Source organism: Myotis davidii, unplaced genomic scaffold (genome assembly GCF_000327345.1).
Source record: "Myotis davidii unplaced genomic scaffold, ASM32734v1 scaffold17, whole genome shotgun sequence".
In the NCBI taxonomy this organism is placed as follows: Eukaryota; Metazoa; Chordata; class Mammalia; order Chiroptera; family Vespertilionidae; genus Myotis; species Myotis davidii.
Genome location: NW_006288624.1, coordinates 3,079,507 through 3,093,731, shown reverse-complemented (window position 1 = coordinate 3,093,731; position 14,225 = coordinate 3,079,507).

The following is a 14,225-nucleotide window of genomic DNA, read 5'->3' as shown; positions in this document are numbered from 1 at the left end:
CCCGCCTCCAATTCCCACACCAGAGCTGACAGTGCTGGCTCTTCTCTCCATCCCTCTCTCCAGCCTTCCCCACATTTATTCCTGGAAATGGTTTCATTTCTGTGTTCACTGCTCTCCAATCACCCCACCACTAGAATGCACAGCCCACGCACGGAAGGACTGTGTGTGCTACTCACTTCTGTGCTACCAGAGCAGGGGCTGCCCTCAGACACCTGTAAATACGTGTGGGTACCATGGGGCAGGTGACCTGACCTCTAAGCCCTCTGAGCCCGTGTTTCTTCATCTGTACAATGGGCATAACTAGTCACGAGGCTCATGTTAAAAAGATTGTTTTCTTTTTAATATGGGGCATTTCTTTGTCTCTAATATGGGGCATTTCTAAATCTAAAACCATTTTAAAAGGAAAGAAAGAGCTGGTGCCTCAAGGTACATGGGGTGTGGCACAGAGCAGGCACATGGCAAATGATGGATGGCTAATGCCTTTCACTCGGTTCCTAGAGAGTAAAGAACATGTCTGTCTTGTTGACACCTGATGAGCCTGGCACCTAACGGGCATGAACTATATGTTGACTGAACTGGAGGGAGGCGGACCATTATTAGTATGGCCGCTGTATCACCCATGTCTTGGTTGCCAGGTTGCTGATGTATTTGCCAGTTTCATACTTGGCGTCCTACCGGTCCTGATTTCTGGGCTCAGGTGGGTGAGGAGCTTGGTGTAATATGCCAGGAAGCTTTTCCAGGAAAGACAGGACGGTGGTCATCACGGGAGTTAAGACCATGGACTCAGGAGCCTAAATGTTGGGTTCAAACATAGCTCCACTACTTACTAGCTGTGTGGCCGTGGGCAAGTCATTTAACTTTTCTGTGCCTCAGTACCCACATCACAGGGTAGATACAAGGGTTTGATTATTTACTAAAAGTAGTTTCTTAGAATGGGGCCTGGCACTTAGTAAGTACTACCTTAATTATGTACTCTGATTTCTCAGCTTCCCTATGTGGTGCCCTCATTCATTTCAGATATATTCATTAACCCCCTACCCTGCGTCAAGAACCGTGCAGGGTGCCAGGGAATCAGAGGTGAACAAGGCATTCTGGCCCTTGTCTTCAAGGTGCTTGCAGTCCTGGGGGGAATAGATGATGACAGAGGCATGGATTAATGCCAGGGAGGACAGCCCTGGCCAGGTGGCTCAGTTGGTTGGAGTGTCATTCCGTACACTGAAAAGTTGTGGGTTCCATTCCTGGTCTGGGCCCATGGGAGGCAACCAATTAATGTCTCTCTCTCTCTCTCTCTCTCTCTCTCTCTCTCTCAATTAAAAATGCTTATTCCTGAGTGAGGATTAAAAAGAAAAATACCAGGAGGATGTACCTAAGAGGAATGATTCTGCCCAGCCACGCCCCTCCTGGTTTGGAAAAACGGATTCCCACCTCAGGGTGCTCGCGCCTGCCCTGCTGCACCATCTCTGACCCTCTCCTGGGACTGGGATCACCCTGACTTCTCAGAGGTTGCAGGGAACATTGGAGACCCCAACCTCTTCCTTATCTCCCATCCCAACATCTACGTGGTTCCTCAAAGGAGGGTGCCTGCTCTGCAGCCACAGGGAGTAGAGCTGCTGCCTCGGTGCCCACAATGAAGTGGGATGGCTCTCATTTAAGAAAGATTCTTCAATTTTCATGTCAACTGTCCTATGTGCCAGCATCTGCATTTCCATTTTAGGGGGACAGTGGCAGTTGCTCAGAGGAGAGGCCTGGACCTGCAGCTGCAGACAAAGGAGACTGAGGCCCTCTCTCCCGTCCCTCCCTCTGTGTGTCCCCTCATGTTCCCCACCAGCTCTGGCTTCCCTGTATTTTGCATGTGGTCCGTGATCATGGTGACCCAGCCCCACATCGGCCTCATGGCCTTCAGCTCAGCGTCCTTGCCCAGCCAGGCAGTCTCTCCATTTCCCACCTCCTGAGAGAGGCTCTGCACCCAGCTCATCCTACTGCGCCCGGCACAGAAGTTAAAGGTCCACTAGCCAACCCCTGAATGGCCACTTTTGGATCAGGTGTCCACCCTGGTCAAGCTGTGGCGAAGTGACCAGGATCACGGGGCACAGAACACAGATTAGGACAGCAGGGGCTATGTGGGTGGGGCGGGGGCATGGGCAGAGTGCCTTAAAAAGGGGTGGACAAGGGAACTCTGGAGTATTAATGTTCTGTTTCTTGGTAGGGATTTACATTACACGGGTGTATGCATTTATCAAAATTCATCTAAAGGCACTCTTAAGATTAATATATTTTGCCAAAACAAATTTTGAACTCTAGTTAATGATATGCATGTTGAAGTATTTAGGGGTGAAGTATACTGAGTTCTACAGCTTTCTTTTAAATACACCAAAAAAAATTAAGAGGGATTGATTAATTGGTGGATGAAAGAGTGGATAGGGGGATAGATACATGATAAAGCAAATACAGCAAAACGCTAATAGTAGACTATAGGTCGTGGATACTTGGCGGTTACTATGTAATTCTTTAAACCTTTCAGCACATTTGAAAATGTAAAAGCTTTAATAAGAAGGAAAGGCAGGCACTGACTGCCATTGCAACATGATTTGCTCTTTATTTATTTTTTTGTGTGTTATTTTTTAAAATTTTAAATTCTTTATTGTTTAAAGCATTACATATAGTATTACATGTCTCCTTTCCCCCCCATTGACCTCTCCCTGCTCCCCCAACCCCCTCACATGCCCTCACCCCCCTAGTGTCTGTGTCCATTGGTTATGCTCATATGCATGCATACAAGTCCTTTGGTTGATTTCTTACCTTCCCCCCTGCCCCGCCCGCCTTCCCTCTGAAGTCTGACAGTCTGTTCGATGCTTCTGTGTCTCTGGATCTATTTCTGTGCATCAGTCAATGTGATTTGCTCTTTCTCCAGTCAGAAGCACAGGCACTAGGACCAGTCCTGCTGCAGGACGCTCAGCATCTCTTGACCAGTATCTGACTCCTGTCAAAAGCTGGATGAGTTGATCAGTGATTGAGAGAGTCTCCAGGACCTGTGAGTTGCTCACACTCCTGGTTTTCCAGATCAAGTCTCCACATCAAGCCAGGTCACTGGCCTACCCGTCAGTGATTTGTGATTTTGCTCGCTGTTGGGAAGTCTTTGTAGATTCACAACCCTGCTGTCACACCCTCACTGTTACCGAGTCCCTCTCAGCCTCTTTGTACGATCACCATTGGCATCATTGTCTTACTCAACTGTGTGAGAATCCCCAGGATGAAATCACCGTCCCTACCTGGGCCGCCGGGCTGGTTGCTGTTGCAGGCCCACTACAGGGTCCTCTCCCAGATGCGGGGTAAATGTTCACTGTTTAAATGAAAGTTTGAGCGGATTGTAGAATTGAATGCAGAAAGGGAGCCTCTTCCTCCTGACGGATGGGTGAGCTTCCTTTTAGTGAACAGTGAGAACTGAGCAGCTCACGGTGCTTCCGTTTTGGTGCAGCTTCAAATTCAACAGGGCAATTCCAACTGCTCCGGTAGCCTGGGGTCCCTCACTGGTAGTGGGGGTACCCAGTCCCTCCTTTCCAAAACTCTGAATTTCTTGTCTCCTTGTGTTGAATGATACAGGAAATACATAATAAATAAATGAATAGAAGTCCAATTCTTTCATTTTGCTGTTGAGGAAAACGACTCAGAGAGGTTAAGTGACTTGCCTGAAGGTGAATAGCAATCTGGTCAGCAGCAAAGCCAACACAGACCTTGCCTTTCCTACCTTCACCGTTTTTTCTCCTGGGCTACACTACCTCTTGTGCTCAGATCTGCTAACTCCAAAACGGCAGACTCATCAGTATGAGATGATGCAACTGCCTCTAAGTGAGGTACACTAACCTAACTGCAGGGCCCAAATCCACTGGAAAAGTCTCCACTTGATCCACCTCTGGGTGTTGAGTGACTAATTCTGAGGACTCGGGGAAAGCCCTTCATAGACCAGGAACTCTGAATTGTCCCTGAAATCTCCTGAGTCCTCAAAGACTGTGGTGCTAAGAAACCAAAATGTTTGTTGGAGTCGGTGATCCTGCAAGTCCACAGCAAACTAGCAAAGGTTCCTGCCACTGCCGCTCTCCAGTCCCCCACACCCTGCTTACCGCAGGGACTGGAAGAAGGGCTGTGGTATCTGAGGAAATGACCTGGAAGGCCCCCTAGTGGCCTGATTTAAAGGGAGGAAATGACTGAGAAAGGGTCACACAGCTTTTTCTTGTTTGGGCAGATGAGGGCTGGGATCCAGGCCTCCCAGTCACAGCTCTTCCCAACAAACCCTGCTTCCTCTTTAGAAAAGCACAGGACATTTGTTCTGCATTAGGGCAAACCATTACGCAATCAGAACGAGTTGCGAGCCAGCTGCGAAGAAGCCTCTGACACAATCGGTGGTGAATGAATTAAGTGGAGAGGCTACCAAACCAAACCCACACCGACATGTGGTTCCCACGGGACCACAGCACTCCAGCGGGCCGGCACTGCCTTCGCTCCTCCTCACTGAGAGAGCGCCTCGCCTGCCGGTGAGTGCTGGCCCCAGACCTCACGCGTTCACCACCTGGGATCGCTCGGAGATTCAGGGGACCTCACAGGTACATGCTCAAGGACCAGGAGGTTTCTGTAGGTTTCCATCAACCCAGAAATTAGTCAGTCTCTGTAGCATCAGAAACTTAAAACTCACCCAGGGTCTGGGAAAGTCGGCACCCAAGGAAAGGGGGCGTGCGAGTGTGACCCATGCTCGTGTTTGGGTCTGATGTTGACATGGCTTTTTCCTGGATAAAGGTCAGCAGTGGACAGAGGTCTTTGTTTTCCCTTGGGGTCCAGTGAGGGATGCTGAGGTGGCAGAGGCTGAGGATGGCTGAGCCTGTGTGGAAGTCATTGCTTTGATGGGACCGCCGTTTTGGAGTTAGCATGACAAACTTACTAATAAGTGTTAGGGGACTGTATTGCTAGGGCACTGGGAGGCTGGGAACCAGCTGCTTCAGGTGGTCACAACCTCTGAAAGTTCACTTTGCTAGAAGCCTTAGACACTATAGTTGTTGCTGGTCTCAAGCCCAAGGCCTGGGAGGGCCTTGTTGGCGCAGCTTAACTCCTGTGGTTACCCTTCGGTGAGAAGAAGTGGGAGGTCTTCAAAGGGTCCTGCAAGAACCATGGTGATGTTGGTGGTGAGAGGGGTGAGTCCTTTGGATTTATGTCCCCTTCTCACCCCAGTGAGGTTGCTCTTAGAGACCATTTGACCCAGTGATCCCACTTCTTGGGTTATATCCCCGTCCCACCCCCAGCCCTAGGCAACCACTAATCTACTTTCTGTTTCTATGGATTTGCCTTTTTTAGACATTTATATAAATGGAATCATATAGTGTGTGGTCACGTGTCTGGCTTTTTTCACGTCACATGATGTTTTTGAAGGTCATCCATGTTGTAGTTTGTATCAGTAGTTTATTCCTGTTTATTGATAAATAATTGTATGCAGAGACCTCATTTTCCTTATTCATTTGCCAGTTGATAGGCATTTAGATTGTTTCTATCTTTAGACTATTATGAAGACCTTTTAAATATTTAATAACTTGTTATGAAAAATTTCAAACATACCACAAATCCCCACAGATCAGCTTCAACATTTAACATTAACATCCACCCTTCTGTTTCATCCAGACCCCTCCCAACTATCATATCATTTTACTCTTTAACTTTTTCCTTTAAGCATATAAAGTTTTATTTAATTTTTAATAGGTAATATGTTCATAAGATTTTAAGATCAAATAGTTAAAAAGATATACAGTGAAAAGCTTCATTCTGGAAACTTCTATTCCCCCATCTGCTCAGTTTTCACTCAGTGCCATTCAGCTATTCTTATTTTTATGTATTTTTCCAGGATGCATATGTAAGGAAATACAAATCTATAGTCTTTGCCCACTTTTTACTTAAAGGGTAAGCATATCTATTATATATCCTGTCTGTTCCTTGATTTTTTTGCACTTAATCATATAGCTTAAAAATCTTCCCATATCAGAAGATCGTCAGTTTCCTTATTCTTTTATTTTTATTTTCACAGCTTTATATTGTTTCATTGTATGGATGTACCATAACGTATTCCACCAGCCACCTACTGGTGGACATTTGGGCTGTTTCCAGTGTTGTTTTTTACTATTATAGGCAATGCTGTGGTCCATCATTTCTCACAGTAGGATATCTATAGGATAAATTTTCTAAAAAGGACTTGCTGAGTCAGAGAGTATATGCCTTGGTAGCATTTGTAATTTTCATTGATTTTTCTCTCTTTGGAAGTTGTAGCAATTTATATCCCACCAGCAGTATACACAAGTATTGGTTTCCATCACCTCACGAATGGAATGAGTCATTCAGCTTTTTAACTTTTACATAATAGTTCTGTTTTTTAGTTCTTGCCTCATTTTCTTTCTTTCTCTTCTTATTTTGCTTTAGTTTATACATTTTTATGTAAAAAAATTTTTGAATGGGTTACTCCCTGCACACCTTGAATCATTTTTAAGGCATTTTGTTAACAATCCTTTGGGGATATAATTCATATACCATACAATTTATCTGTTTAAAATATACCCTTCAATGGTTTTTAATCTGTAGCTCATTTTTAATGCTCATTTCTAATCTTTAAATTTTTATTTTTGTTAAATGCTCTTAGAAAAAATTTTTTTATTATGGAGATTATACCTATTCAGTCCAAAAAACTTGGAAGAAAAAGAAAACACCAAGAAAAATAACCATAGTGCCATCATCTAAAGATATCCACTGTTGCCCGGCTGTGGTGGCTCAATGGTTGAGCATTGACCTCTGAACCAGAAGGTCATGTTTCGATTCCCAGTCAGGACACATGCCTCAGTTACAGCCGATCAATGATTCTCTCTCATCATTGATGTTTCTATTTCTCTCTCCTTCTCCTTTCCTCTCTGAAATCAATAAGAATATATTTTGTAAAAAGATATTTACTGTTAATTCTTTAAAACAAAAATGATACTAAACATATATACTATGCTGAGGTTTGCTTTCAGCATTCTCAGTTTTTAAAAAATATATGTTTTTATTGATGAGAGAGAGAGAGAGAGAGAAACATCACTGTGAGAGGGAAACAGTGATCGGTTGCCTTCTGTACAGGCCCCAAACAGGGACCAAACCGCAACCCAAGTGTGTGCGCTGACCAGGAGTCAAACCAGCAACCTTTTGGTGCACAGGACGACACTCAACTAACTGAGCCACTTGAGCCAGGCTCTTTTTCAGTTCTTTAGTCTCTTACTTATGTCTTCGGCCTCTAGGTCTGTTCATCAACATAGCCATCATTCATGGTGATAATAATAGAAATGCTAATGATAATACTCTCTACGTACTGTGAGCTTGCTGTGTGCCAGGCACTGCGTGTTGCACACTTGACTCAGTCTCAATTATTCCTTGAAATAATTTGGTGATATTGGTACTATGCTCATCCCATTTCACAGCTAAAGAAACGGAGGCTTAGAGAGGTTAAGTAGTTTGCCTAAAGTTCAACAGGTAGCAAGCGAAGGAGCCAAGGCTTGAATTCTTATCTGTGTGGCTTCAGAACCCCTGGTCACTAAAATACACCTCAGATTAAAGACATGCGAGACTGGTTCCAAGAAATAACCCCTTTCTGGGGAAGTGTCAGGAAGACCCAGGGGTTACAGTCCCTCAAGAGCAACTTTGGGGCTCACCACCACCAGCTCCAGAGGGCCCACTCTGTCTTGGTGGGGGGGTGGGGGGCGCTGTCTCAGGGCCATCAGCTGCATTTGCAGGATTTTCTGGTGGTGTGTGGCCCCCTCTCTGCCCCTGGAGGGCCTCCCCCTCCTTCTGCTACCAGGATGGGAGTGGAGGGAGCGAGGGATGTGTTTGTGGAAAAGTGGCTAACATCACTAGAGGATGTGGGGGCCCCTCTGGCAGGAGTCATTTTGCAGCTCTCCCAGCCCCAACCTGTTGCGGAATTATGCAACAACAGCAGAAACACTGCACTCTGCCTTCATGAATGCCCTCCTGTTCCCCTCCCTCACTTCCCACATCCCTCCCTGTTGCAGCCTCTCAGACTTTGGGGGTACCTCCCCCGGATTTAGCCAAGCCAAGTAGCAGCAGGAGGCTCATGACTATTAGCTAGAACAGCAGGTTGGCTGTTTGGTTGCTGTGGCAACAGTTCTTGTGAGTAAGCAGTCCTTGTGGCAGAAGACAAATTAATAAGCCAAATTCTGGGGCCCAGGGGGAAGATCTGGTGGAGGCTGTATTGGGTACATTCTGTGGCCCTGTGGTACAGACAGAGGGCGTGACTGAGGAGGCTGGAGGCTTTTGTCCTGCAGAGGTTTGTCTCTGGGGATGGGAGACCCATCCTGTGTCCTCAGAGGTTCTGAGGCTCAGCTCTAGGCATCACCTGAAGCCACGGCCTGGCACTTCTGCCTCCAGCTTTGGTGCATGAGAGCAGCCCTCCCTCTGAAAACAACAGGAAAGTCTAGACTAAGTATTAGGTCGAGATTGAGGTGGGCAGGGCGAGTGTCCACCCCTGGGGACCGTTACGTGGCGTGTGGTGGCCTGGGGAAGCGGCGTGCTGTTTCCCAGTCTCTGTACTTTAGTTAAAATCGAAAAAGTCCTGGAGAGAGTGGTTTGTGCTTGCTGTGCTGCCTCTGGCCTTCCATTCTGTCTCGATCCACTCCAAGCAGGTTTTTGTTCCTACCATTTCTCTTCAGTGCTCTTGTCAAGGTCACCAATGACCTCCCTGGGCCTAGATCCCCTTGTTACCTCCCAGTCCTCATCCTTCTTTTCTATGAGCTACTTTTTCTTTTTAACCCCCACCCAAGGACATTTTCATTGATTTTCAAAGAGAGAGGAGCATGGAGAGAGGAAAAGATTGTTCTGAGAAACATCAATCCGTTGCCTCCCGTGCACCCCTGTCCCGGGACCAGGGATTAAACCTGCAACCCATGTACGTGCCCTTGACCGGGAATCAAATCCACAACCTACCTGTCAGTGTGTGGGCCGATGCTCCTACCAACTGAGCCGCCCCAGCTCGGGCTCTATGAGCTACTGTTGTCACTGTCAGTCACCCTCTTTTTTTCTTGTCCCTCTTGGTTTCTGAGAGACCAGAGGTGACAGCCATCCCCTCCCCTTCTCTGTACTGGGGCCTCCTCTTCCCTGATGCTGACACTTTGGAGGGCCCCGGCCTGACTCAGGACTTGGTCTTCTTGTTTGTTCTCCCTTCACTCGCTCCCTAAGGGAGCTCACCTAGACTCTCAGGTCCCCGGGAAACAGGCTCTGAGCCAGAGACTTGCATGCAGCAGGTTCACTGGGCGTGAGGGATACGGAGGGAGAAGCGGAACTGTCATGCTCTTGCAGCAAAGGCTTCAGCCAATGGAGAGAGAGAGAAACGTCGATGTGAGAGATCCAGGATCCGTGAGTGCCAGTCACTGTGCTTTGCGGGAATTAGCTCATGGGATTCTCATACAGCCCTCATGGAGGAGGTCTGTCATGGTCCCCGTTTTTCGGGGGCAGAGGTTGAGTCTGGGTGAAGTTATTCCAGCACCTAGTCTGGCTGCCTCCCAGAACCCGGGGCTCACTTCTGCTTTGTAGAGTGTCTAAGAAGCATGTTGAGTCAACTCTGGGGCCAGGTCCCTTGGAGACCCTGTCACGGTCTGCAGCCCTGTCACTGCCCTCACCACTGACACCCCAGCATGCACCCTTTCTGTCCCCAGCCCCCCTCCCCCACTGAGGAGAGGGAACACATCTCTCCCAAGGTCTGGGGTGGGGGCCTAAGGCCCCACAAGGCTGTGGGGGTCTCTTGTTTTGTTTGAAGATGCATGAGAAGTTTGTCTGCCTCTTGTTTAATGGGAAAATAATGTCCTGTCTCTCCAGTCTTTGCACAAAAGGAAGATGCACAGTGATTACCTCATGTCTGTGCCTATCCCTGGATGGATAACCTCATATCCTTGAGGGTCACGGGCTTGCTTTTGAGAAGCACCAACCGATCCTTTCATCCAATTGATTTGGGGACTGAGAATGAGGGCAGGCGAGCAGATTCTCCCTTCCCAGCACCCAGGCCTGGAGCAACTGCCCCCAGTCCCCATCCTTTCCTCCCGCCCTTATCTCCAGGTGCCCCGGGGCTGCCTGCTGAGCACCTGCCTGCGAGCACTTCCAGCCTCAGTGTGCGGCTGTCAGGTGGGGGTTGGGGTGGTGGAAAGTGGTGCCAGAGGGACCCTCTCTGTCTCCTCTTAAGACACCAGGTGGCCATGGATCAGGGTCTGAGGGAGCTACTCTCAGGTGATGAAACGCAAACAGCCCCAGAGGCAAGATGAAGGGATGCACCTCCAGAGAGAGAGTTTTCCTTCCTCAGCTGGACTCCTCTTTTCTCAGTCCCCTAGTGGCTGCTTTCAGGGATGGACATTTCTCATGGTGCTGCCATGCCAAAATAAGCAAATCTACAGCCTTGGCGGTGAACCCCTCTGCCTTCCCGAAGAGCTTTTATGTTTAAAGCATTAGTGTGTGTGCCACACACACAAGCACACCAGCACACACATACATATGTACGTCCCAGTACACCCAAGCATGCCCATGTACATACATGAGCACACCCATGCTACTTACAGACAGGCCCATGTGCACACATACAGTACAGCCATGACTCATACAAGTGTGCAGACCCGGAACGGGAAACCCTGACCAGAGTCAGAGCTGGAGTGAAGCCATTCTCACCCTTGCTGTCCCTGGGCTCAGGGCTGTTGGGGATGCTGTTGTGGCCAGGGCCACCTCCAAGAGCTGCTCTTTTCCCAGGAAGCGAGGTGACATTCTCCCACCGCTGGGAAAACTGTTCTTGCTTTTGCCCAGCATGATGGGTGAAGCTGGCAGGAGGGGCTTTGCAGGTAGATTGGGGGGACGGCCACTGAAGCATCCGTAGGATTTTCACAGCATCCACTGTGGAGCTGGAGGGAGAGTGGGGTGGGTTGGCCTTAGACACGACCTTCTGGGTTTCACTGACTTTTGAAGGGCTTGGGAGTCCGTTTGGGGCCCGGGGAAGAGGCTGAGGACTGGGCTGCTGGTGGGTGGTCGGAGGTGGAGGTGGAGGAAGGGCAGTGGTTCAGTGTGGAGTCCTTGAACTGCCCAGTGGCACAGGCCAAGGGCATTGGCCCACCTCTGAGAAGGCCAGCTGACATGAGGGCAGAAGCAAGAATGAAAGCCACATTCTTTTAAAAAGATTATTAGATTTTTACACGTCGCAAAAGCCTGTTTTTATGAGTGCAATAGTACAGAGAAATAATTTCTAAAGAAAAAGTTAAAACTCTCTCTCCCTGCCCCTTCTTCCCACCCCTCTCCAATCCCATCTCCCTGAGCTAAACATTAACAGCCTGCGTGTAATTTCCTATTCTTTTTTCTATGATCATAGAAATGCATATGTACATACAAAGCTAGCTCTCTCTCTCCTTTGCCCTCTCTTTACACAGAAAATGGAATTGTACCTTACAAATGATTCCCCAACTTGCTTTTCCCCTTAAATATCGGGAACATCTCTCCAGGGCAGTGTGCTTATCAACCTCCTCCAGTGGAATGGCCCTACCACAGTCTGTCTAACCATTCCCCACTAACGGGCATTCAGGCGCCTCAAGCCTTTGCCAACACACACAGTGCTACACAAACACTATTCTATGCAGGACTTTACATACTCGTGCCTTTAGCTCTGTCGCGTAAGCTCCCAAACTGGGATTTCTGATGAAAACTCCATATATCTTAAATTTGAATTTACGTCTCCAGATTGGTCTCCAAGGTGGTGGAAACGAATACCTCTGCTGTGGTTCCTGTATCCTCACCGGCTGTGGAGATCATTATTCTTTCTTCATTTTTGCCCATTCAATGGATGAGAATGGCATCTTCCTTTATCTTCATTTCCTACTGATCAGTTGTTTGGTGTGTTCATTGGCAGTTTGCATCTCCTCTTTAATGGGCTGTCCACAGCCTTTGCCCGTTTATTATTTGGATTGTTTGTCCTTTTTCATATCAGTTTGAGGGAGTTGTAGCATATTTCAGGGATTAACCAATTTTTTTTTTCTCAAACAACAGAGTTTTAATTTGCATAGCTCGAAGCTGGAAATCCCAAGATCATGGTGTTGGCAAAGTAAGGGATTAGCCTTTTATTTGTCAAACATAGTATAAATATTGAGGTCTTACATGATATTTCATTTGTCTTTTGAATTTAATAGTATTTCTGCCATAGGAAAATTCTTAACTTTTGGATAATCCAGTCTACATGTTTTTTAATGGCTATGTATTTCCTACCCTCTTTAAGGGTCTTCCACAGTGGATATTGTGCTAAGGTTTATTATAATATTTTTATTGATTTTTATATTTATATTTTAAATTAATCTGGGATTTACTTTAGTCTATATCATGAAGTGAGAGCCTAATTTTGCTTTATTCCATATAAATAGCCAGTTATGCCAACACTGTTTATGCCAAACTACCTTTTCCTCACCAAATTAGAATGCTAATTTATCATATACTGAGTTCTTGTATGTATTATTTCTAGATTATCTTCTGTCCCACCGATCTGTTTGTCTCATGCTCAGCCAGTACCAAATTGTTTTTAGTATAGTGGCTTTAGAGCTCGTGTTGTTGTTTTTGTTTTGTGTTTTAGAAAACTTGTCAAAGCAAATTTTATTTTTTTTCAAGTTACAAAAATATGTGCATGTCAAAAATACAGTCTAGTTCATAGAAGAGTAGTTCTAGCCATTTAAAAAATGATACAGAATTTGGAAAAAACAGTTCATACACAGTCTTAAAACATTCAATTCATGAATAGTGTACAACCACTTAATTTACTTATTGCCAATTATATGCAGCTTTACCGAGACTGCTCTCCACGGAGGAAGGGCAGTGTTGGGCACTCTGACTGTGGCTGTGAAAGCTGTGGTTTTTAAAAAGCCAATCCAAAATCAGCCAGTTCATTTTGAATAAAGAATAAGTTTTGGTTTAGTACTATGAGTACAAGTGGTTTAAATTCCAATTCCACCACTCCTCCTATTTAATTCCATTTTGTCAATATATAGAAATACAATGTGTTGTTTGGGAGAAAAGTAAATGAATTACTGGTTTTCAAATAAAGCGATAAGAAATTACTTATATGCATGCATATAAGCTTCACCAATGGACACAGACAGTAGGGGGGTGAGGGCATGTGCTGGGGGTTGGGAGCAGCCGGGAGAGAGGTCAATGGGGGATAAAGGAGACATATAAGGAATTTAAATTTTTTAAAAAGATAAAAATAAAAGTAATATTTAAAAAAAGAAATATTAACTTTGAGCTGCAATGTGCAAAGCTGGTACATCTAGCTTAAAAACATTAAAACAACAAATTCAAGAATGAAAATACATTTAAAGTTTAACCAAAAACGGAAACTATTTCTTTCTCTTTAGATGTTGAGACATAAAATGAATCAGTTTGTTCTTTTGAAGTTTATGGGCTAATGAAGATCTACTGCTCTCTGTTTTCTTGTTAAAAAGACAAAGTCTTAACCACATAACTAGAACATGTTTTAAAACAAATCCATTTGCTCACAATGCCATATAAAAGAACAAATCATAAAATTAAATAAATGTTAATGAGTAAAAAAAGATAATGTAGTTCACAGTGTAAAACACAGGAAAGAAATTACTTACTTTGAGGGTGGATAGCACAGAGGAGACTTTTGGCCTGAAGTTGACATGGAAGACTTAGAAGTTAAGGGTGTCCCACCCTGGCCGATCACTCAGTGGTTAGAGCTTTGGCCTGAGGACAGAAGGGTCATAGGTTCAATCCTCGGTCAAGTTTTATTAGATTCCACATATGAGTGATATCATGTGATATTTGTCTTTCTCTGAATGGCTTATTTCACTTAGCATAATGCTCTCCAGTTCTATCCATGCTGTTGCAAATGGTAAGAATTCCTTCTTTTTACCAGTGTGTAGTATTCCATTGTGTAGATGGACCACAGTTTTTTAATCCACTCATCTGCCAATGGGCACTTAGGCTGTTTGCCGCTGTGAACATAGGGGTGCATATGTCCTTTCTGATTGGTGTTTCTAGTTTCTTGGGATATATTCCTAGAAGTGGGATCACTGTTAGCTGCAGGTTTGATCCCCAGCGGGTTTGAATCTCTGGCTCCAGTTGGGGCATGTGTGGGAGGCAGCCAATCGATGTGTCTCTGTCACATCTATGTTTCCCTCTTTCCT